The following is a 22,452-nucleotide window of genomic DNA, read 5'->3' on the forward strand; positions in this document are numbered from 1 at the left end:
AGGACAGGACTTGGTGGTCATTTGTGCTTCTCACATGGACTTCTTCCTGCATCTGAAGCAAGTGTTAATGGGAAAGAACAAATCTGACTCCATGTTTCTCTGTTTCTCTTTAACTTTTGTATTGTTACTTTTGCTTGGAGTTAAGATTATGTTGCCTATAGCCTGAAATTTACAGGAGAGCCCATTCTCAAGGCTCTGACCTTTAAAAGTATAACACTTTCCCATTCCTCTGGAGATAAAAAGTTGCAGAAGAGAAAATAACATTTTCTTATTGTAGGTTTACAGGAACATTGATTATGATCTGACCTATGTGGCTGCTGCAAGAACAAAGGATTCCAACATGACAGTTGCAACAATCAATCATGCTCGTCTCTCACCTTGCCTTTAAAAATGCTTTGCTAAATCCTTCGGGGAGTTTGGAGTTTGAGGGGCACGGGCCACCCATCTCCTTGCATAGCCTGCAATAAACATTTCTCTGCTCCAAACACCAATGTTTTGATTTCTTTGGCCTCACTCTGGTAACACAAGCTCTAGATCTAATAGAAAGTAGATCTAGGGACTTCTTGGGGTCATCCAAGGCTTCCTCCTCTTGCTCAGGCACAGATTCAGCAAGATTATCACTTATCTTTCAGTCACATTCAGTCTCCTGAACACCCAGGCATCACAGTGCCATGGGATTTTTTGCACTCATGGAACAGCACAACTGGTCATGTGTGAAGAAGGAGACACATATTGAGCGTATCTCCTCTGCTCATGCATGTGCTCCATTGTCCCATTGAAACCATTGGGTTTCACCCTCAAAATACAAGTTCAAACATAAAATTGCAAATAATTTCCAATAGCAAAGCATTAAACCAAGGACAACACCCCCCCCCCCCAGCAGGTCACACTTCCATGTGAAGTAAGAGTTTTAACTAGAGAAACAACTCCCCCCCATCCCAGTTGAGGAGGCAGCTCCATGCCTATCAGCAGCTTTGCTCCCCACACACCACCTCTCTTGTCATCTTGTAGCAACAACATGCCTTATGTCCTTGCTAGCAGCCCTGCACCCCAGAGCTCCAAGCATTGCTTATCAGTTTTGCTTTTGGAAACTTGCTTGCTCAGCTTCTTAGGCAGGAACTCTGTCTGCTCCTCCCAAAGGGGGAGGGCCGGGCTGCTTGCACAGGAAAAACAAGACCCAGAAGTCTGTGTTGTATAAAAGCTACCCAGAGCAAAGACATGGTGCTCAGATTCTGGGGACACCTCCTCTGAGCCATACCCATGCTGAATAAACCTTGCTGAATAAATATTCCACATCTCCGAGTGCCACTTGTCTCTTTTTGCTGCCACAGTTTCTGCAACATTTTCTCCATGAAGTTGGTCCTGCCCATCGGTAACAAGAATCAGAGAATGAGCTTGGCCAATCAGAAGCTGTCTCTTGGGAGTTTGAACAGAAGGATAATAATGAGAGAAGCATCATCACTAAGCACCAAGAGAAGAAGCAGAGGAAGACAATATCTTTATGGCAGCATCATGTAGACTGTTCTGGGCCTGAGGTATTTTCTTTAGCTTCTGATAACCTTCTGTTTCCATCTCTGTGTGTTCTGACCTCTCCACCATTTCTGCCTTTCAGATAAGGTCTGAATGTGTGGCTGAAATTTTAGTTATTACCCTTTTATCCTTGTAACACATCTCTCATTCCTCAGCATAATTTGACTAATTCTATATTCCTTGCAGCAAAGAGCCTGAAAAAAAATTAAGGTAACTGATTGCTCTTGGTTCTGTATCTTTTTAACAAAAGGGGGGAAAGACAGCCAGAAGTTATAAATGAACCCCGAGAATGAGTGTGTCAGTGTCCCCAACAAATTAGGTGCGATGGCTCCTTTTCAAATAGTTAATTCTCTTCTTAGGCCGGAGTTCCCATTATGGTGCAGCAAAAACATATATGACTAGTATCCATGAGGATGCAGGTTCAATCCCTGGCCTAGCTCTGTGGGTTAAGGATCCGGTGTTACTGTGAGCTGTGATGTAGGTGGCAGATGTGACTTGATCCCATGTTGCTGTGGCTGTGGTGTAGGCTGGCAGCCGCAGCTCCAATTCGACCCTTAGCCTGGGAAATTCCACATGCCGTGGGTGCAGCCCTAAAATAAATAAATGAAGAAATAAATAAAAATTATCTTCTTAGGCCAATGGAGATGAAATAACAGTGGTTCTCAAGTATCCAATCGACATAAATATATGCATATACATATATTTATAAGTCATCCTGAGTTATTTATAATAGCAAAAAAATTACAAAAAACTAAATGTCCAACAATGTACGTTTTGCTAAATAGATTTCATCATTTGGATGGTTTTTTTTTCAGGCACTAAAGAGTATGTTTGTAAAATAATATTTAGCCGCATACATATCAAGAGTATCCTAATACAGTTGAAAAAGCAGAATAAAAATGCATATGCTTACCTCAACATTGCCAATTATGTCCTGAAAGTATGAATATTTATTTACTTATTTAAATGAATAGAACAAAGGCCATAAAGTTACAAGCTATTTCTCTCCAGACTACAGGATTAAGAGTTTTTTCCATTCTTCAGTCTGTAACTTTTAGTTTTTTAATGTATTTTAAGCTTTGACAAAGAATTAATATATTTCTCTGAAAATCCAATAGATTTCCATCAATATAATTCCATATTCTAAAACTAACTTTATACTTGTGATCTGACCTCTCATGCAGTAAAGCATGATGATTTAAGAGGATGGGTTTCTGAAGTCAACCAGCTCTTGGCTCAAAAAAGTCTGCCCCTTTTTAGTTATTTGACCTTGAGCAAGAAACTTCAATGAGCCTACATTCTCATCTGTAAGATGAGGGTTTTAATAAATGACCAGTTTCAGGTTTGCAAGAAGAATTCAATGAGACGAGCACTTCCCTTGGATCAGGCCTATTGTCCATTCTGTTCATTTGGTACCAAGTGGCACAGTGGTGGTGGACTCATGGCAGCTGCTCGATACACACTGATTAAGTGACTGCGCAGGTACAAACACAGGTGCGGGCCACATGAATGATGGTGGAGTCATAACGAAAATCAGACCAATACAATTTTATTTTTCTACATTTTGGGGCTGACTTTTTGTGTCACTTGTGCTACCTTAAAGTGAATATCACCTTTTAAAACCACCACCTTCCTTTTATTAAACAATCTTGATGCTGTTCTGTCTTTAGGCTTTAACTGTATTGACAGTCTTAGTTGACATCATGACTTCTATTTTATCAGTTTTAAATTAACTTTGATTAGTGGAGACTTAACAGATAACCTAGGAGTTCCCACTGTTGCACAGTGGGTTAAGAACCTGAGGGCAGCGACTTGGGTCACTGTGGAGGCATTTGTTCCATCCCTAGTCTGGAAGTAAGTTAAAGGATCCGGGGTTGCCATAGCCTGTGGTGTGGGTCACAGCTGCACCTAAGATTCAGTCCCTGGTCCAGGAACGTCCATATGTCAACGGTGCAACCATAAGAAAATCAAAAAATTAAAAATAAGTATTTACTGGGCTCAAACATTTAAATGATTTAAAAATGATTTAGAAGTTCCCGTTGTGGCTCAGTGGTTATGAACCTGACTAGTATCCATGAGGATGCAGGCTCAATCCCTGGCCTTGCTCATGGGTTAAGGATCAGGCATTGCCATGAGCTGTGGTATAGGTTGCAGATGCAGCTCAGACCTGAGGTTGCTATTGCTGTGGCGTAGGCTGGCAGCTGCAGCTCCAATTCAACCCCTGGCCTGGGAACCTCCATATGCCACAGGGGTGGCCCTGAAAGAGAAAAAAAGGGGGGGCAAAAAAAATAAAATTGAAAATGATTTAGAGTCCCAAAATTCTCTTTTCCTCTCCTGTTACCTTCTCCCCACTTCCTATCACTCTCTCCAAACAGGTAATCTCTGTTATCAATCCCTTAGATATTTTCCTGAGATTTTTGAATATATATCTAGAGTCAATTAAATTATCTCCAAGCACTAATGCCCAACACCTATGAATGGGACCTTATTGGGAAATAGTCTGTGCAGATGGAATCAAGTTAAGGATCTAAAAATGAGATTGTCCTGGATTTAGGATGACCCTTAAATCCAAAGGACAGGTGTCCTTTTAAGAGAAGAGGAAGGGGAGTTCCCATCACGGCTCAGTGGTTAATGAATCTGACTAGGAACCATGAGGTTGAGGGTTTGATCCCTGGCCTTGCTCAGTGGGTTAAAGATCTGGCGTTGCCATGAGCTGTGGTGTAGGTTGCAGATGTGGCTCAGATCCCGTGTTGCTGTGGCTCTGGCATAGGCCAGTGGCTACAGCTCCAATTAGACCCTTAGCCTGGGAACCTCCATATGCCATGAGAACAGTTCTAGAAAAGGCAAAAAGACAAAAAAGAGAGACAGAGAGAGAAAAGGAAGGTGTCCTTTGTGTCCCTGAGACATAAAGAAAGTGGGCTGTGAAGATACAGAGGTTGGAGGGATGCTACCACAGGCTAAGGAACACCTGGAGCCAACAGAAGCCAGAAGAGGCAGGAAGAATTCCTTCCTGGAGTCTTCGGATGGAACACGGCCAAGCTGACATCTTGATTTGGACTCTGACCTCCAGAATTTTAAAAAGAATAAATTTCTGTTGTTTTTAAGCCGCAGGGTTTTGGATGATTTGTTAGTTAGCCCTAGGAAACGAATAAAAAACATCTAAGCAATCTAAAAACATTCGTTGACTTTCGTTTACTATCTAACAGTTGTCCTTGTGGCTTTGATGTGTTATCTGCACTGCTGTCATCCGAGTCAAAACCCCAAATAGTTTTTAAACCACAGGAAAGTTGAAAGAGAAATATTTTCTACTCTTTGATAATGCTGGGGCTTAATTACATGTTTCTCGAATCACAGCTTCAGGGAATTTCAAAACACATAATTTAGCTGCCTTCTACCACGTGAAATATTCCATTGGAACAAACCAGATTAAGGCTATATTATAGTCAGTTCATCTTACCCAGAAGGTAGAAGTAGTAATTCATACTTCCAGGGAGCGGGAGAGAGAATTAGCCCAAAGTGGCCAATTTTAATTTCTGCATTTTCCAGATTTTAAACTGGGTTAAGCTCTAGTTAATGCTGAAAATAAATGTGTGTTGCTTGGAGCCAAAAGCAGAAAATTGTGAGTCTCACGAATAGTGCCAGGCGTTCACCCTCTGGTCGCTTGGTAGGGGGATGGGAAGGAAGGGGTGCACAAGGGGGTGAGGCAGTTAGAGCAGTGGGGAGCCCCCGGGGAGGAGGAGAGGGGGGCCTGGGAGGGCAGCAGTTTACCAAGTAGGACCGAAGTACACGTCCCCAATAGACTCTGCGTCCCAGAAAATACAGACGACTCAGCGGACTACAGTTCCAGGGATATTTGTATAAACGACGCATCTCCCGAATACTTACCACGTCCATCATCCTGATTCTAAGCAACGCTCAGAGGTGTCGTTGCCCTCCCATTTCACAGGGGCAACCACTGAGCCCCAGGATATAAAAGGACTCTCCCAGGGTGGCCCCCATATTCAGTTCTGAAGCCATATTTTAGGATATGAGATTCCACCCCCTTTTCATTAGAGCACGGCTACTTTTTAAATAACAGTAAATCACTCCTGCCTGGGCAGACGACCAAGCTGGTTTCCCTTTTGGAGGCAAGATCCAAAGAAAACCCCACTGGAGCCGAAGATGACCTAGAGGGCACACCAGCACCGAGGATGTCCTCAGAGATGTCACGAGGGGCAGCTTTCCAAACAAAGGACTCTCCAGGGAGTATTCTGGTGGACAAGGCGAGTGGACAGCACCCCCTCAGCCAATGACCTGGTTGAGGCCAAAATGTCAGACCAAAGATTTCAAAGAGGGTTTATATTAATACATGGTGAGGCCCCAAATGGATCGCTTTGCAGGAGAATGGGGTTGAGAAGGGCACATCCTTGCATTTGAAATAGACAACAAAGGATACAGTTTACCTCTTTGCGGGTGGTTGGTGGGGACCAAGGGTGGGGTGACCCGAGGCCTCCAGGGAGGCAGGTCTTGTGTTCTCATGCCGCTGGGTGCCAAGGAGGGCATCTCTGAAGGTCAGGTCTAAAGGCAAACAATTGGCCGGTGCCCTTGGCCAGAAACGCCTGCCCGTGGCTGAGGCTTGCATCTCTTTCTATAGATTTGCAGGCAAAGGAAATGAAGCCTCGTTCTCTCTCTCTCTCTCTGAAATTCCGGTGGGCCTCGCCGCTGCCAAAACTGAGGTCTGATGTGTGCTGTGTGTGCACTTCTGCATATGCTGCATTTGCATATGTTATTCCTGGTTTAAGGCTGAATAATGGATTCAGGTTCTGAGCAGGAGCAACTCTACAGAAGTGATTAGCCAGGCGATGCTCAGTTCTGGGCTCAGGTGAACCTCACCCCACTTTTGCGGCTGCGGCTGCGGCTGCTCCTCGCGAAGGAACCCAAGGCGCTCACCTCTCAGGACGGAGCCCCGGGGGCTGGGACGAGGTGGTGAGAGGGTGTTTTTCCCGAGTGCTTCGTCTGTGGAATGTCAAACAGCCGAGGAGGCTGGCGTTGCTACAACCCAGAGAGCGAGTTCAAAGCTGCTGTGTGCTGGGAAGCTCTGCCTGTCCCGTGTCCCGTGACCCTAGCGGGCTCAGATGACCTCCACAGGTCCCACAGCAAGTGAGAGATGTAATCGTGGACCTTAGGAACACCTTTATTTCTGAACCAACCAAGTACTAATGACCTACCTTATATTCTGTTTCATGTTAGAGAAAGTGAAGAGCGTCACCACCTAAAAAGCAAAGTAAATTAATTCCACGGTGTTAAAACTAACTACAAGTAAACCCGAGAGAGCCAACGATGGGAATAATGTGAAATCCAGGATTTGCTTCAGGTAACTGTGCCAGCAGAAAGGGATTTGCGTGGGGGAGAGAGGAAGTAAGACTACTCAGCAGTTAATCATTGTTGAAGTTTGGGTTTGGGTTCAGAAAAGTTCTCTGTTCTCTCAAGGTGTGTGTGCTTTTGGAACTTTCCACTATAAAAGTATTTTTTGAGTATCCCATTTACAGCCAGAAGCAGCCAACACATTAAACTAAACCTTCCAAGGAACGCACTGTACCTATATTTAAAAAAAAATCTGTAACATCTAATTGACAAACCTAAAGATGCAAATAGATAAACAGAATATTCCTGGAGAGGAATTTTTATCATAATGACATCAATTTTTCACCCCAATTAATCTGTAAATTCAGTGTCGTTCCTGTTGAAATTCCTTCAGGAATTTATTGGAGCTTGATTCTCAAATTCATAAAGAAAAGAAAACATGCAAGAATAGCAATGACAGGGAGTTCCTGTCGTGGCTCAGTGGTTAACAAATCTGGCTAGGAACCATGAGGTTGCAGGTTCAATCCCTGGCCTTGCTCAGTGGGTTAAGGATCTGGTGTTGCTGTGAGCTGTGGTGTAGGTCGCAGACATGGCTCTGATCTTGCGTTGCTGTGGCTCTGGTGTAGGCCAGTGGCTACTGTTCCAATTAGACCCCTAGCCTGGGAACCTCCATGTGCTGCGGGCGCAGCCCAAGAAAATGCAAAAAAAAAAAAAGAGTAGCAATGACATTTTTTAAAAGAATGAAAAAGAAATTATCCTACCACGTATCAAAACACATTACAAGGCTATAATTAAAATAGTGTGAAATTGGCATAAGAAAGGACATGTATTAATAGAACAAAATAGAGAATTCAGAAATAGACACACGTATATGTGAAAATCTGGTTTCATTTAGAGATAGCATTTCAAATCCCTCCCCTCCTGATTGATTGGAATTTTCACTTGGAAAAAAATATATTTATAAATATTTATCTATATATCAATATACTTATATACTAAGGTGTCTGCATAGCCTATTTCTATATTTATGTGAAATTACATAATTACTTTAAATATTATTTTCTATTTTTGTACATTTCACTTGAAAAATAGTTAATATTTGTTTATATATCCCATGTAGATACATTTTACAAAGACTGAAAAGGTAAACAAAACATTTACCTATCAGAGTTCCCATTGTGGCTCAGTGGTTAACGAATCCAAGAACCATGGGGTTGTGGGTTCTATCCCTGGCCTTACTCAGTGGGTTGAAGATCCGGCATTGCCATGATCTGTGGTGTAGGTCGAAGACGCAGCTGGGATCCCTAGTTGCTGTGGCTCTGGTGTAGGCAGCGGCTCCAGCTCCAATTCGACCCCTAGCCTGGGAACCTCCATATGCCGCGGGAGCGGTTCTAGAAAAGGCAAAAAGATTAAAAAAAAAAAAAAAAGCACATTTGCCTGTGTGGCTCACAGGTTGCATATATGAATGTAGACTATACACAATATACACATGCATGTATATGCTTTTATATGTATGTATGTGTGTGTGACATATACATTTTGTATATATGTGTGTATGTGTATGTACATGTGACACATGAAAAGAGATGTGGGGACCCAAAGTGAGGAGATGTGGAAGGCTCCCGAGAAGGAGAGCTTGCAAGGGGGCGGTGGGAAACTGAGAGCGCAGGTAGAAAGGTCCAGGGGCTCCCCATGATGCCCTAACAGCAACATGTCACCACAGGAAGGGTCCACGGCAGAGATGAGCCAGCAGCAAGGGTGGAAATAAAAAGTAGAGCCCAATCTGGACTGTCGGAAGTGTAAGACTCATCCTAAACTGAAGAAGGAGCCAACAAACGTTGAAAGAAGACAGAGTGGGGCACGAGCCTGGGGATGCTAGCTGGATCCTCTGGAGGACAGCCCGGAGATGCAGGGACCAGACACAAGCCCGCACATCTGGAAGTCACTGCAGTGATGTGATCTAGAACAGAGGCTAAGAGCTTGGAGAGGAGCGACAGAGGCCAAGGTCAGGTGAGAGGTCTACCAACTAGAAGAGGGAGAGGAAGTCAGGACAATGGACAGGGTCACGGCAGCGCGCCTGAGGCGTCTGGGGCGCATCTTGCTTATTAAACAGTGATGCAAGGACCTGGCTATTTCTGCCAGAAGCTCCGTGGGTGAGTCCACCAAACTGCTGGGGTGGAGAACCACTGACGTTTGGGGCCAAGGTGGCTGAAGTGGGCTCTGAACTGAGGCAAAGAGCAGGGAAGAAGAGGTCATTGGAGGAAGCCTGCTGGGCTGAGTTTGCAGTGCCTCCAGCACGTCCTTCTGGAGAGGTTGGTTCATCCACACCTGTTCATCCACAAGAGTGGAGGAGCCACCTTCACCAGGAAGAGCTTCTGTCAAGGTAGAGATGGCATCTGTCCTAGGAAGCTCAGGCTGCTGTGAAAAAATACCAGACACCAAGTGGCTTAAAAAGCAGGCATCTCTTTCCTTACAGTCCTGAGGACCTGCAGTTCAAGATCAAGATGTGCTCATAGCTGCTGTCTACTGAGACCCCTCTCCCTGGCTTGCGGGCAGTGATTTCTTGCTGTGCCCTCACGTGCCCGCATTCCTGGCGTCTCTTTTTGTCCTAATCTCCCCTTCTTATGAGGACATCCTTCGGATCAGATTAGGGCCCACCCTGATGGCCTCATTTTAGCTTAATCATGTTCTTAAAGGCCTTATCTCTAAATACAGTCCATTCTGAGATACCAGGTGCTGAAGTGGGGAGGCATATAATTCAGCTGTAAATGCTTCTTCGTGGTGATGGGCAAATGTCAGCTTTGCCCACTGAGCCCTGAAGGAACCACCGGTCCACAGGTCCCATCTGATAAGGAGACCTTCTAGTTTGGGGGCGAGGGGATGGGTCTTGCTGGGTTGACCTCCCTGTAGCCCACCTCCCCCAGACCATGGATGGATCGACGCTTGCTGTGTGTCTGATGAACCATCTCATTTCATCCTCACACCAGCCAGCATGCACTATCTGGCATCACTCTCTCTGTTTCTAAGATGAAAACAGCTTTGGCATGAAGGTGTGACCTGCTAGAGGTCCCCCTGCGGGGAGACCTTGACCTTGGCTCATCTGGACTCTCCAGAGCCCATGACCTTAACCCCGTACCGTACAGCTTCTCCTCGAATTATTTGAACCAGAATTTCTTTGGCTTAGAAACATCTCTGATTCTTTTAGAACTAAAAGTTCTTAAGAATTCGCAGGTCAAGGAGGTGACCTTCTGTCAAAGGTTTCAAACTGTTTCTTATCCCTGTGACTCTGAAAACCCTTCACAATGTCGTAGATGTGACGATGGGTGGCTGGGACGTTCTCTGGTTGGCCTCACAGCAGGATCATTCCCGGTCTTCTCAGGAGCCCCAACAGCAAGAGAGAGAAGCAAAGGAGAGATAATGGCCCCAGGGGCGGCACGGAAAAGAGGCGGCAATGACCGGGGAAGGGTATTTTGATTTCTGTCTCCCAGCAACACCCAGGGGACTGTTCCAGAGAATGAACTGAGCTGAGTAAGTTATGTGGTCCAGGAGTTGCAAAAGTGGTCCATGCCTGGTGGTGGTGGAATAGACGTTGAGGGGAGTAGAGAAATCTCCCTGGGCATCACAGCATGGACGTGGGGCAAACAGAGCATCCAAGGAGTCAACACAAACATCTATATATTTTTTAAATTTTTTTGTCTTTTTCAGGCCACTCTTGCAGCATATGGAAGTTCCCAGGCTAAGGATCAAATCAAAGCTGCAGCTGCCTGCCGACACCACAGCCACAGCAACACCAGATCCAAGTGTCGTCTGCGACCTACACCACAGCTCATGGCAACACCGGATCCTTAACCCACTGAGGGAGGCCACAGATCAAACCTGCATCGTCATGGATACTAGACGGGCTTGTTACCGCTGAGTCACAATAGAGCCTCCCAAACATCCTTATCTTGGTCACCAGCAGCCAGTCACTTTCAACCATAGAACTGACCCCTTGGTGGAAGACGGATGGTTTGCCAGCTTCATGTAAGAGACACCACTACTGGAGTTCCCCAGTGGCCTAGCAGGTTAAGGATCCAACGTTGTCACTGCGGTGGCATGTGTTTGATCCCTGGCCCAGGAATGTCTGCATGCTGTGGGGGCAGCCAAATGAGAAAAAAAAAAAAAAAAGGAACCATCACTGTCATTCTATGATAGTGCCTCCGTATTCCATTGAAAAGAGAGGCATACAGCTATTGTATTCCAAAGAGATTCATTACTAGTGGTTTTAAAACACAATAAAAATTACACAAAAATGGAGGCTGCCGACACTGAGCTTTGTAATAATAATGCTAGGGAGAGGAGTTCCCCATCATGGCTCAGCGGTTAAGGAATCTGACTAGCATCCATGAGGACACGGGTTTGATCCCTGGCCTCACTCGGTGGGATAAGGATCCAGTGTTGCCATGAGCTGTGGTGCAGGTTGCAGATGTGGCTCGGATCTGGTGATGCTGTGGCTATGGCATAGGCTGGCAGCTGCAGCTCCAGTTCGACCCCTCGCCTGAGAACCTCCATATGCCACAAATGTGGCCCTAAAAAGCAATAATAATGATAATGATAATGATAGGTACAGCGTTTTAGCTGAGGGGTTGGTGTTCTTGAATTTCGACTCTGTGATCCATGCAGAAGGATGTGCGTACAGCCTATGAAGTTATCTGCTGAGGAAATGTTATGCTAAATATCCTTATTTTCTGAATATCCTCTTCTCATCTCCAGGGTGCAATAAGACGGGAATCATCAGGTATCTTTGGACATCATCTCTGAGTTGGAAACATTGGGGTATTGCAGAAAATTGAATGAATTCATTGAAGGAAAAAATTACTTTAGTTCTTATATATTGTCCAACCAGGACAAGTGTACTCAAAATAAAATAACATTTCGTTCAGCGGCTGCCACAAGAAGCCACTTTTTTTAAAAGGCTGACATCCTCATAACAGAAACAAGTTTGATTTTTAAGGGTAAAAAAAGATGAATTGAAAGGAATAATTTTTATCGTTCAACAGATCGGCCCCCCAGTCCTCCCCTGCCTGTCATCATTTCTGGGTGTTTTCTCCACGGGGTGGATGGTCTGTGGCCAAATTTTAACCACTTGAGGTCTTTCCCCTGGCCACCCCACGCAGGGGGGCAAGCACAAGTCCAGCTTCCTGTGGACAGATGGGCACAGCCAAGGATTAGAAGTCAGGCAGGGCCACCGTGCCATGTGGGCGGGGTGGGGGGTGGGATTGGAGGGGAGGCGTGCGCCCAGGTCCCTTGTAAATCACCATCTCTTGTTAGACAGCACGCATCTTTCCTAATGGAACGGGCTACTATGACCTATCAGAGATGCTGTAAATATGTATGACATCATTCACCTTGAATTTCAAATACGCTTATGGGACAAAAATAGATGTATTTTCCTCATTATTCATTCAAATATATTCTAGTCCATCTGTTTGATAGTGAATTTCTTACCCTCTCTTTGCTGTGGCTCATTCTGCCTCCCTGAGTGTTTCTTATCCCTCCTCCTGAAAGGACCCAGAAGAGCCTGGGATCGAGGCTGTGGAAGGTGGAGGAGTCTACTGAGCTTGAAGACAAGCACAGACCACTGTCTTCTTTCCAAGTCACCAGGAGGTCTGGGTCTCGAGCCACCAGATCCCCAGTGACCCAGACTCCCAGATCCTGTATCCTACACCACCTGGGTCCTTGCGCCACAATGGACCACCCAGCACGGATGTTGGAAAGTTGGAGATCGTGAGAGGCATAATCATTAACCTGGACGGAATGTTTGGAGGTTCCCGAGTTGAAACAACTCAGGTGGAACCACGAGAGCTGTCAGAGGAGAAAAGACTCAATTGGGAAGGGCTGAGCTGACCCTGGCACCAGGCAGACTCAGGATGGGCGAGGGTGTCTGGCCACTGCTGGGGCAGAACTGCTATAAACAAGCTGTGCCTGTCATGTCTTCTCTTTAGCTTCTCCAGATAACGACGCCTAATGTTTCACCTTGACCGTCTGCAGCACATTGACAAGAAGCCTGCTGAGGAGCTAGTATTTATTATTTCAATGAGTGATGGCGTAATAACATTATAGTTTTGTTCATTGTCTCTGTATGAAAAGTGAGGGGAAATGAGGATGGGAAGGCTTGTCACTTCCAGATGACACAAGGACAGGCTGGAGTACAGGCTCAGCTTTTCTCCACGATGCACCCAGGAGGCTCAGCCTATGCTCCAGAAAAGACCTTCCCAGAGAGTGGGTCAAGTTCGTCACTTGCCCTTGTCCCATCCCCTACGCTTGACAGAGCTCAGTACATAGTACCCAGCAAATTGCAATCGGTATGAAAGCAGCACCTCGCCTGGCGCATGAGGTCAAGTCCAAGGATGCCAGAAGGGATCTTGTCTTCAGTGTCTCCAAAATGCCAAAGGGAAACAGACAACACGGAGAAGCCAGGTTTCTTTAATGGGCTTGCCCTTTCTCTGTCGTTCTTCATCTCGCTCTGCAACCAGCAAGCGCCTCTGCAGATGCCTGCCTCCTCCAACTGAGCCCCTGGAAAGGCTTGCTCTGCAGCCTGGCCAGCGTGCCGCCTATCTTCTCTTCTCCCTTGTGTTCTAGCAGAAACTGCAGGTTCTCTTCCCAACAGACACAGGCTTTCTTTCAAAACCCTGTTTTCTCTATGCTCCAGGCTATGAATACACACATGCACACACACACACACACACACACAAACACACACACAAACACGCACACACAGTAACCAAGTTAGAAAGAAGAAAACCATAGTTTCAGCAAGAATTTTCTCGTTTGCCCTGTGCGAAAGGGTGGGGGTCAGATGCTGTCTCTGGCCTGAAGACATTCTGTATTTCAGCTCAGGTCCACAGCTACCTCTGGGCTCTCTGCCCTGGGGAACACCGGCAGGGCTCTCAGCCAGAAGGAGCTGCTTTAGGGAGCTAGAGGGGCCCATTACTGTATTTGCTTTGTTCTGTTTTTTGTCTTGCAGAAAGGTTTGGTTTTCATTTATGGTTTTGTTCATGTGAAAGATATCCTAATTTTGGAGTTCCCCTCATGGCTCAGCAGTAATAAACCTGACTAGTATCCATGAGGACGTGGGTTCTATCCCTGGCCTCACTCAGTGGGTTAAGGATCCAGCATTGCCATGAGCTGTGGTGTAGGTTGCAGAGGTGGCTCAGATCTGGTGTTGCTATGGCTGTGGTGTAGGCCCGCAGCTGCAGCTTTGATTCAACCCTTAGCTTGGGAACTTTCCTATGCCTCTGGTGCAGCCCTAAAAATTAAAAAAAAAATCTTAATTTTGAAAGTCTTATATTTGCCTGCTGTAGTATAGCCTACATGTATGAAATATAGCTTTCTTACTGTTTGCCTTTTAAATTATCTCTTTACTGTCCTGCTTTTATCTTTATCTTGTTTATCATTGTCACAGATTGAATTATGTCCCCACATCCCCAAATTCTTATGTTGAAGTTCTAAACCCCAGTATGTCAAAATGGGATAGTATTTGCAAATGGGGTCATTCTGGATGGAATTAGTTAAGATGAGGTCAGCCCGTAGCAGGGTCAGCCTTAACTCAAAATGACAGGTGTCGCTCTAACAAGGGGAAATTTTGACACAGAGATACACACAGGGAGAAGGCCATGTGTACGGGAAGGCTGAGATCAGGATGATGTTTCTAGAAGCCAAAGAATACCAAAAATTGCCGGCACCTGGGACAGAGTCTCCCTCACAGCCCCTCAGGAGAAACCTTCCTGCTGACACCTTGATCTTGGACTTCCAGCCTCCAGAACTGAGAGACAGTAAATTTCTCTTAAGTCCCAGGATGTGGATTTTGTTACAGCAGCAAACTCATACAATCATTCTGACATATTTTATAGTTTTTCCTTTCCCTGTTTACTTTTCTTTACCCGTTTTCATTATTCAGTCTTGCCATTATCACATCACTTTTGTTTCTTAAAGTCTGATTTTATTATATCCAAACATTTGAATCTTTTATTATTTCAGACTTCATTTCTCTTGCTCCCTTTCTTTTGTTTATGTCATGCTTTGAGGCGGATGCTGTCTTTGCCTTTGGTCCTGTCCGTAATTTTCCCGTTGGTTTCACCAACTTTGTCACCACCCACAACGTGATTTCTTCTCACGTCATGCTTGGACAATGTGGCTGCCATGGTGTGCACCCCACAAATGCCTGTTGTGCTTGGCACTTTTTTCTCCTTTCTGCTCCCCAATTTCCCTTAATGGATCTTCCATCACCTTCAATGCCAATTCTCTAAGTATTTTCAGCTTGTTTACCTTGAGACTCTCAAGCCAAAAAATGTCTCCTAGGACCATTGTGATTCTCCTTGCACAGATTAAACACTTGCTGCTTGGAATATGTTGTTTTGGACATCATACGTCATCAAGGCCCTTTTGGAGAGGGAGCCACTTCACGGCCCCCACGCTCAGCAGCCAGTGCCAGGTTTAATGCTCTACTCTTAAGTCTTGAATTGGTTTCAGTCCTGGACCCTGAAAATTATGTAGCCAGCTCTGTTTGAAGAGGAGCCTTTTCTACAACCTATACCCTCATGTCTTTGCTCACTGGAGGCTGAGATAATTGCACACACTCTGTGCCCTATGACAGCAGGTCCACCGGGAAGAGACCGTCCCTATGAGGCATGGGCAGGATGTTGCTGAATTTCTCGCTTGGTTTTTGTGGAAGGAAGCTGAGGAGAGCCTGTGATCAGCCTGCCTTGAAAGTGGTACGTTTCCAGTAGGACTGGAATGCTTCAATACACAGAAATATGTCTTTACAATCTCCAGTGCCTGGAAGAGAAAAAAGAACCCTGGAGTGCGGTGATGGGCTGCTGGATGACATCTCAGCTCTTGAAGGGGGCTCAATCCCGGTAAAGATCCTCGGGTCTGCAGACCTGGTAAACTGCAGGCCCCCAGCTGCCCTGCACACCGTCCGTCACAGTGCCCCTTCCCCTGCGTCTGCCCACAGACCAGGCTGAGCCTCCACCGCCAGTCTGTGGTCCTTCTGGGCTAACTTCCTAAATCCCTCCCTGAATGGTGACCCATCTTGACCCTCTGGTTAGATCCCTCCCTCTTCTTCTCCCCGGGCCCCTTTGCTCTGTGCCCCAGGCATAGCTAGACAGACTCCTAGAAACACGGCTCCTTCCTCCTTTTGGGATCCTCCCAGACTCTCTCTCTGCCCTGCTAGGGCTGTCAGCGCACTTCCCCTGCCCCCACCCTGGATGTCTTGCCCCTGAACAAAGCCAGCCTCACCCACCCGACAGGGACCCTCGCTGAACAAAGGTCCTGGCCCCAACACAGATTCCCAGCATGCCCCAGTAGGTGTCCCTTATCCAGAAAAGCAGAAGGGAGCTTGTTGATGTGCAAAATGTGCTGGCAGCGTCTCCAAAGTCTGAAAGAAGATTTTTTTTTTTAAGTAAGGCTCTAAGAGTTATGGGATTCATTTTCTTTCTCTTTCTTCCCCCATATTTCATAAATATTTTGTTCTTGTTTTAACAAAGAAGAAAATTGTATTACACATGCCAAATATTGTAAAGTTCAGCTGGGAAATAAACTCTTGAAACAATCTAACACAGTTTTGAAAAATAAAGATAGTGGGGTGAGACATACCCTAAAGAATATTATAAAGCAAAATAATAATGCCAAAAAAAAAAAAAAAGAGTTAAAACAGTACAATGAGAGTTCCCGTCCTGGCTCAGTGGTTAACAAACCCAACTGGCATCATGAGGACTCAGGTTCGATCCCTGGCCTCACTCAGTGGGTTAAGGATCCGGTGTTGCTGTGAGCTGTGGTGTAGGTCGCAGAGGAAGCTCAGATCCTGCATTGCTGTGGCTGTGGTGTAGGCTGGCAGCTGTAGCTCGAATTCAACCCTGGGAACCTCCATATGCCATCAGTGAGGCCCTAAAAAGCAAAAAAAAAAAAAAAAAAAAAAAAAAAAATGCAATGCTGGCCTAAACAATTAAACAAAACAGAGGGGACAAAAACATGGTATAAATAAACGTAAGGTGATAAAAGTAAAATTGCAAATTAGTAAGGAAATGAAAGAATTTTCATCAAAATCACATATGCGCAATTGGCTAAGAATTGGGGAGATACAATTACATCCTTACTTCTCATTTTAAGCCAAAAAGAGTTCCAGATGGATGAAGGATTTATAGCCTGAAAAATATATCCAAAATATATCCAGAGCCATAAAAATAATAGAAAAAAAAATACTGGTGAAGGATTTATGTTACATCAAAGTTAAATGATGACTTAGAAACTCGACACCAGAGGCAGAGGGGTCAATGGAAAGGATGGATTCCACCAGGCATTGACAAGGCCAGAAACACAGCTTTACCTGTAGAGGCTCATGTAGCCCACCTGTAAATACCCACAAGTTATGAAGCAGGTAAATATGATCAGAGTTCCCACTGCAGCTCAGTAGGTAACCCAACTAGCATCCATGAGGATGTGGCCTTGCTCAGTGAGTTAAGAATCTGGCATTGCTGTGGCTGTGGTGTAGGCCGGCAGCTGTAGCTCCCATTCGCCCCCTAGCCTGGGAACCTCTGTGTGCCACAGGTGGGGTTCTAAAAAGACAGGAAAAAAGAAAGAAAGAAAGAAATCTACTCTTTTAACCTGACAAACATACTGTCATAACAAAAAACAAAAGCAAAAGATTTTGCATAAAGCTATGGTGCTAAGGTGACTGGAAATTGGCAAAATATCGAAGACCAATTTTAACCATTACTATGTTGTGTCAATGTTCTGTCGCTGAGCCAGCGATATTGGGGTGATTCATACAACAAATACGTGCATAATTAAGATGTTCTATTTATCAAGTACAATTGTTTTCTCGCTTTCATTTCAGCAAAAGTCACCATACTAGTTTTTCCACGTAACTGGCATTCTGTTGACACGAATGATTTAAAGGATTAAAAAGTAAAATCTAATTGAATTCCAAATGGACAAAATTTGAACCATTTTCTTCAAAACTACAAATAGAATGAAGATATAACATTTAAATTATTTTTGTGAGTTCTCAAAGTATATATTTCTTCTAAAATAGCCAAGATTTTCATTCAAATGAAAAGGCAAAGTTTTAGTTAACAGCAGAATTTTATTTTATTTATTTATTTATTTATTTTTAGGTGTTCAGAATTTTAAATCACAATTGTCTATGCAGAGCTGAAATTTCGAATTTATTTTTTATTAAATCTTTTATCGGAATATTTCAATGAAAACAAAAATATGTGCAGGTCTGATGTTCGCTGTCCTTGTTGCCAATAGAGAGAACGGGAATCAGGCTTCACACCCATTGTGTTTACACGTGTGTGTGTGTGTGTGTGTGTGTAACGTTAATCCTTACAGAGCGGGTGATGTGTACACACGAGTACATGGAGACAGAGAGACGGTGAATATGAATTCTCCAGAATTGCATCGTGGGTCCTGGCCACCAGATGCAGTTGTGCCTGGAAAGCCCTCCAGATTCAAGAATCTGCACGTGCAAAGAAGCAAGAAAGTGGACACTCCATCCAACCAAAAAATTGGACTTTCATAGGCAAGGCTGTTTTTTATTTCACACTCTCCGAGAGGCAGGGTTTGACCGTTCTGTCTTTTTTCTCCCCAAAGCACTTGCGTCACCCAGTTCTCCCGACTTGAGAGTAGCCGCGCTCCCCAACTTTAGTGGCTCATCACAGCCATGTTTTGAGGACATGGGCAAGAGGTGAGAAAGTTTTCTAGGAAGCTGCATGATGGTCGTCAAAACAGCTATTATTTAAGGTACAGGCCCCACAGCACCAGTGCCAGGCACCTCCGATCCGTATGAGGCAGCATTGAAAAATCACCTTCCCTTGGGAGTTCCCATTGTGGCTCAGCTGAAACAAACCTGACTTGTATCCAGGAGGACGCAGGTTCGATTCCTGGCCTCACCCAGTGGGTTAAGGATCCAGCGTTGCCGTGAGCTGTGGGGTAGGTCACAGACGCGGCTCAGATCTGGCGTTGCTTTGGCTGTGACGTAGGCTAGCAGCTGTAGCTCTGATTTGCCCCCCAGACTGGGAACTTCCATAGTCCACACCTGCAGCCCTTAAAAAAAAAAAATCACCTTCTCTTAAACAACATTGAAAAATCACCTTCTCATATAACAAACTAGGAGTTCCCCAGATGCTCAGTGGGTTAAGGATCCGGCATGTCACTGCTCTGGCTTGGGTTGATGCTATGATGCAGGTTCAATGCCTAATCCAGGAATTTCTCATGCCAAAGGCACAGCCAAAGATATACATGGTCCAGAGGTCACCAGGGACCTCTGAAAGAGCGAGTCGGTAAACCATTGACTTCGCCAAAAGCAGCTTTGCAAATCTGGGACCTGATGCTATTTTAAATAGCCATGGCTCCTCCTAGCACAGATATTAAAATCACCAGATTTTGCTTGGAGTTCTTGGACGATATATCTAAAGCATCACTTCCTCTTTCATAAAACACATAGCCAAGAATTTTCTGCTGCCATGATTAATTTAAACTAGCAATAAGCATTTAACTAGAGGTTCAGGACAAACAGCCTGGGAGACTAAAAATAAATTATTTTTATTTGCCATTAACTGCTAAACAGAGGACTTGATAAGTCATTTCTGTTTAACAAAGGTCTTTATAAGTCGTTATTAAAAAGAAATATTATAAGAGCCAAGTCTTGGAAATCACCCCCATTTGCCACCATCTCACAGATTTATGTATTAAATAATAGAGGCCCAGATAAAATAATAACACACTTTTCTCTAAGTCAGCCTTCCCCTGGCCATATTCGCACTGGAATAATGTGCTTAAAGACGGTGGTACTAATTTTATCCCAGATTTAACTAAACGGAGATAATTGCTACCCTAAATTTTGGGGTTTGTTTTTTTTTAAGACAGCTTTTGTGTTGTTCCAGTAGGTTCTTCCATCTGCTCCTCCCCCGGGCCTCACCCAGCAGATCACCGCCTCTCCTCCCTAGAGGAGTTCACCCTGGAAATCATATCTGATCTGGGATATAACAACTTGCAAACGAAAGAGTTACTTGCTTGCCACCCTCAAAGGTGTTTTTTAAAGCAGAATTTCTGAATCACATGCCCAGTCGTATCTGTTTTTGCCAAATAAGCAACCACCTAGAAAAACCAGGAAGAGCGTAAATATATCTATCCCCTTCTAGAATCTGTTAGAGCAGGACCTGCAGGGCGTTTGCGCTAAAAACGCTTGGCAGAGCAATCAACTCCAGCCAAGGTCATTTTCTCCTGCCTCCCAGAGGCTTCACTGATAGAGAGTCAGTGTCCTCTTCTAAGCCTTCAAAACCCTGGATCCCTCTCCCAGGCTCTTCTCCCATGACTCATATTCCTGCTGCTGCTGCTGTTGTTGTTAGTCTTTGCTCTGTGCTGCTCTGCCATGAAGATGGAGAGACTGAAGAATGTTCATTCAAAGAGCTGACGTGGCACAAGCACAGCTAGACTACCAATGTCTGTAGACGAATGAACAATTTTAATTAGAAAAAATTTTGCTAAAATCACACAAAAAAAAATACTACGATGCTGTTTCCTCATGGTTCACACGGCTGGTGGTCACGTGTGGCTGGACTTTAGCAACTGATCTGAAGCCACATCACCCCCAACACTTCTGATCTCTAAGGGTTAAGACTAATAAGCCTGAGAGTGCGGGCACATGGCAGGTGCTTGCTGGATCCCTCTTTAATCAAGGCCAGCGAAATGTGTGTCCACTAAACCTCTGTTTTATGACTATTGCTGAGAAATAGTGAAAAGAAGCAGGACCCTGTGATCCTCCTCTATCCCCAAGTCCTCCGCCTGCCTTTCATCTTGTAGAAAAACTTTAGTCCAATAATACGTTTAATCAGAGAAGTGAGGAAATACAGAAGCAAAAGAAAACAGTCAAACGAGACCAAAGGATTAATAGTTTAGTCCTGAAGCAAAGTCAAGGTCCTTTAGTTCCTCCTCAAAGGCTGCAGGTAATATTCTGAGCCGTGTCCGGGGAGCTGTCTTGCAGGTCCTGAAACCCCCATCAGGTGGACGAAGTTAAGTAATAATGACCAGACTGTCGCCAGGACATAAGCTGCCACAATCCTGAGAAGTGGCCTCAAAGAAATGGGAACAAACCGCCCCTGGAACAGAAGACAAACTGTCCTTGAAACAAGGTGATGCTGGTCAGACCACCGCATGGTCAATTTCAAGATGACGATCAGAGCTGACGGTGCTGTTTCTGCACGTAGCCCTCTCCCTCCCCCTATAAACACTTTTGCCCACTGATTGTTGGCGGGGTGAGGGAGGTGGCCTTCGGAGTCTGCTTTTCCCCCGTGGTTGTTGGCCTCCAAAATAAAGCAAATGTTCCTTGCCACCAGCCTTGCCTCCCTAATGGCTTTAGAGGGGCGACCAGCCAGACCCCGCTTGCGGTAACAATAGCACAGTCTATGTGTAAGATCTTAAACTGCTAACTTCTCAGGGCCAGCACTGCAAGAGAGAAGCCCTGGGCTTTGGCTCTGGACTCTGCCTTGGGAGAGGCCAATGCTGGGGGCACTTACAGAGCTTCTCCTTCCAGTGGAAACCACCAGGTGGAAGGGACACAGAGCTATTCGGACCTGGCTCGTGGGGTGCACGGCAAGACCGTGGAGAGAGGTCTGTTGATGTGGGATGGAAACTGGTCGGCCCTCGGGCAGGAAGTTACACTGGTCTGTAGTGGGATGGGGGCACAAGGATATGGTACATTCTGGTCCCTGAGATGGGGCAGCCCATGAATACAAGTGGGAAAGATAACAGACCCATCACAGGAAGCAAAATAAGGACCAGAACCAAAGTCCCGGTTAAATTACTCAGATCTGCAAGGGGTCCAGCGTCTTGGGGCTTAGGAATCAAGGGGGGTTCATTTATAACTGCTGCCTAGTCAGAGCGAGGCTGGTTGCAAAGGAAGAAAGCTTTGCTCAGCCTCTCAGGGTTGGTCTGGACAAGTCTGACTATCTGTCCAAGAAGGAAAAGGGAGCATGGAATGTCCGCATGACCCCAGCTAAAGGAAGAAGAGGAACTTGGAGGCTGGGCTACAGAAAGAGTGGGAACCACCCCAGAAAATACCATTGGGAAATAGACCGACGTCATTCCACCAAGGCTATAAAATGATTTGCTTTGACACAACAATTACAAAACTCCTATTGTAAAGATCGGGAGAAAGCGGGGGAGGCAATAACTAGATTTTGTCCTCTAAATTAATTGCTTTTAAAATCAGATTTCTGTTTGGGAAGGGAAGGTGTCTATACCACGAGAAGAAAATCACAAAGAAACTTTGCTTAAAAACCTGTTCCTATAGACTCTCAATTGTTAAATCACACCGATCACTTCCTACTACTGTTAGGAAAAATTGTAGAAGATTTTAAAGTGGAAAAAAAAATTCCTGTGTGTTGTATCCAGCACACCTTTCCAAGGTCCCTGTTCACGGTCTTTGAGTTCGTCTACGATTTTATAAGTTTTAGAAAGGCGACATTAATGCAAATCATTTTGTCCATAAAATGCACATATTTGCATCTGGTAGAATGCAATTGATTACTGACC

At 45.0% G+C, this 22,452-nt stretch overlaps 1 long non-coding RNA gene across 2 annotated transcripts; it reads left to right on the forward strand.

The window, feature by feature from the left end:
- Window positions 1-1,192: 1,192 nt before the first annotated feature.
- Window positions 1,193-16,468, forward strand: LOC102164001 (uncharacterized). Of its 2 annotated transcripts, XR_014828861.1 has the most exons (4): window positions 1,193-1,535; window positions 6,762-6,883; window positions 8,597-10,401; window positions 12,421-16,468. It is a non-coding gene; the product is annotated as an uncharacterized LOC102164001 (long non-coding RNA). The 2 variants fall into 2 exon arrangements; XR_014828862.1 differs by lacking the exon at window positions 8,597-10,401 and having other exon boundaries at window positions 1,220-1,535.
- Window positions 16,469-22,452: the final 5,984 nt, after the last annotated feature.

Source organism: Sus scrofa, chromosome 15 (genome assembly GCF_054392235.1).
Source record: "Sus scrofa isolate SSC_HxYL_T2T_F1_AM1 chromosome 15, Sscrofa_HxYL_maternal_Yorkshire_Landrace_v2.0, whole genome shotgun sequence".
NCBI classification, from domain to species: domain Eukaryota; kingdom Metazoa; phylum Chordata; class Mammalia; order Artiodactyla; family Suidae; genus Sus; species Sus scrofa.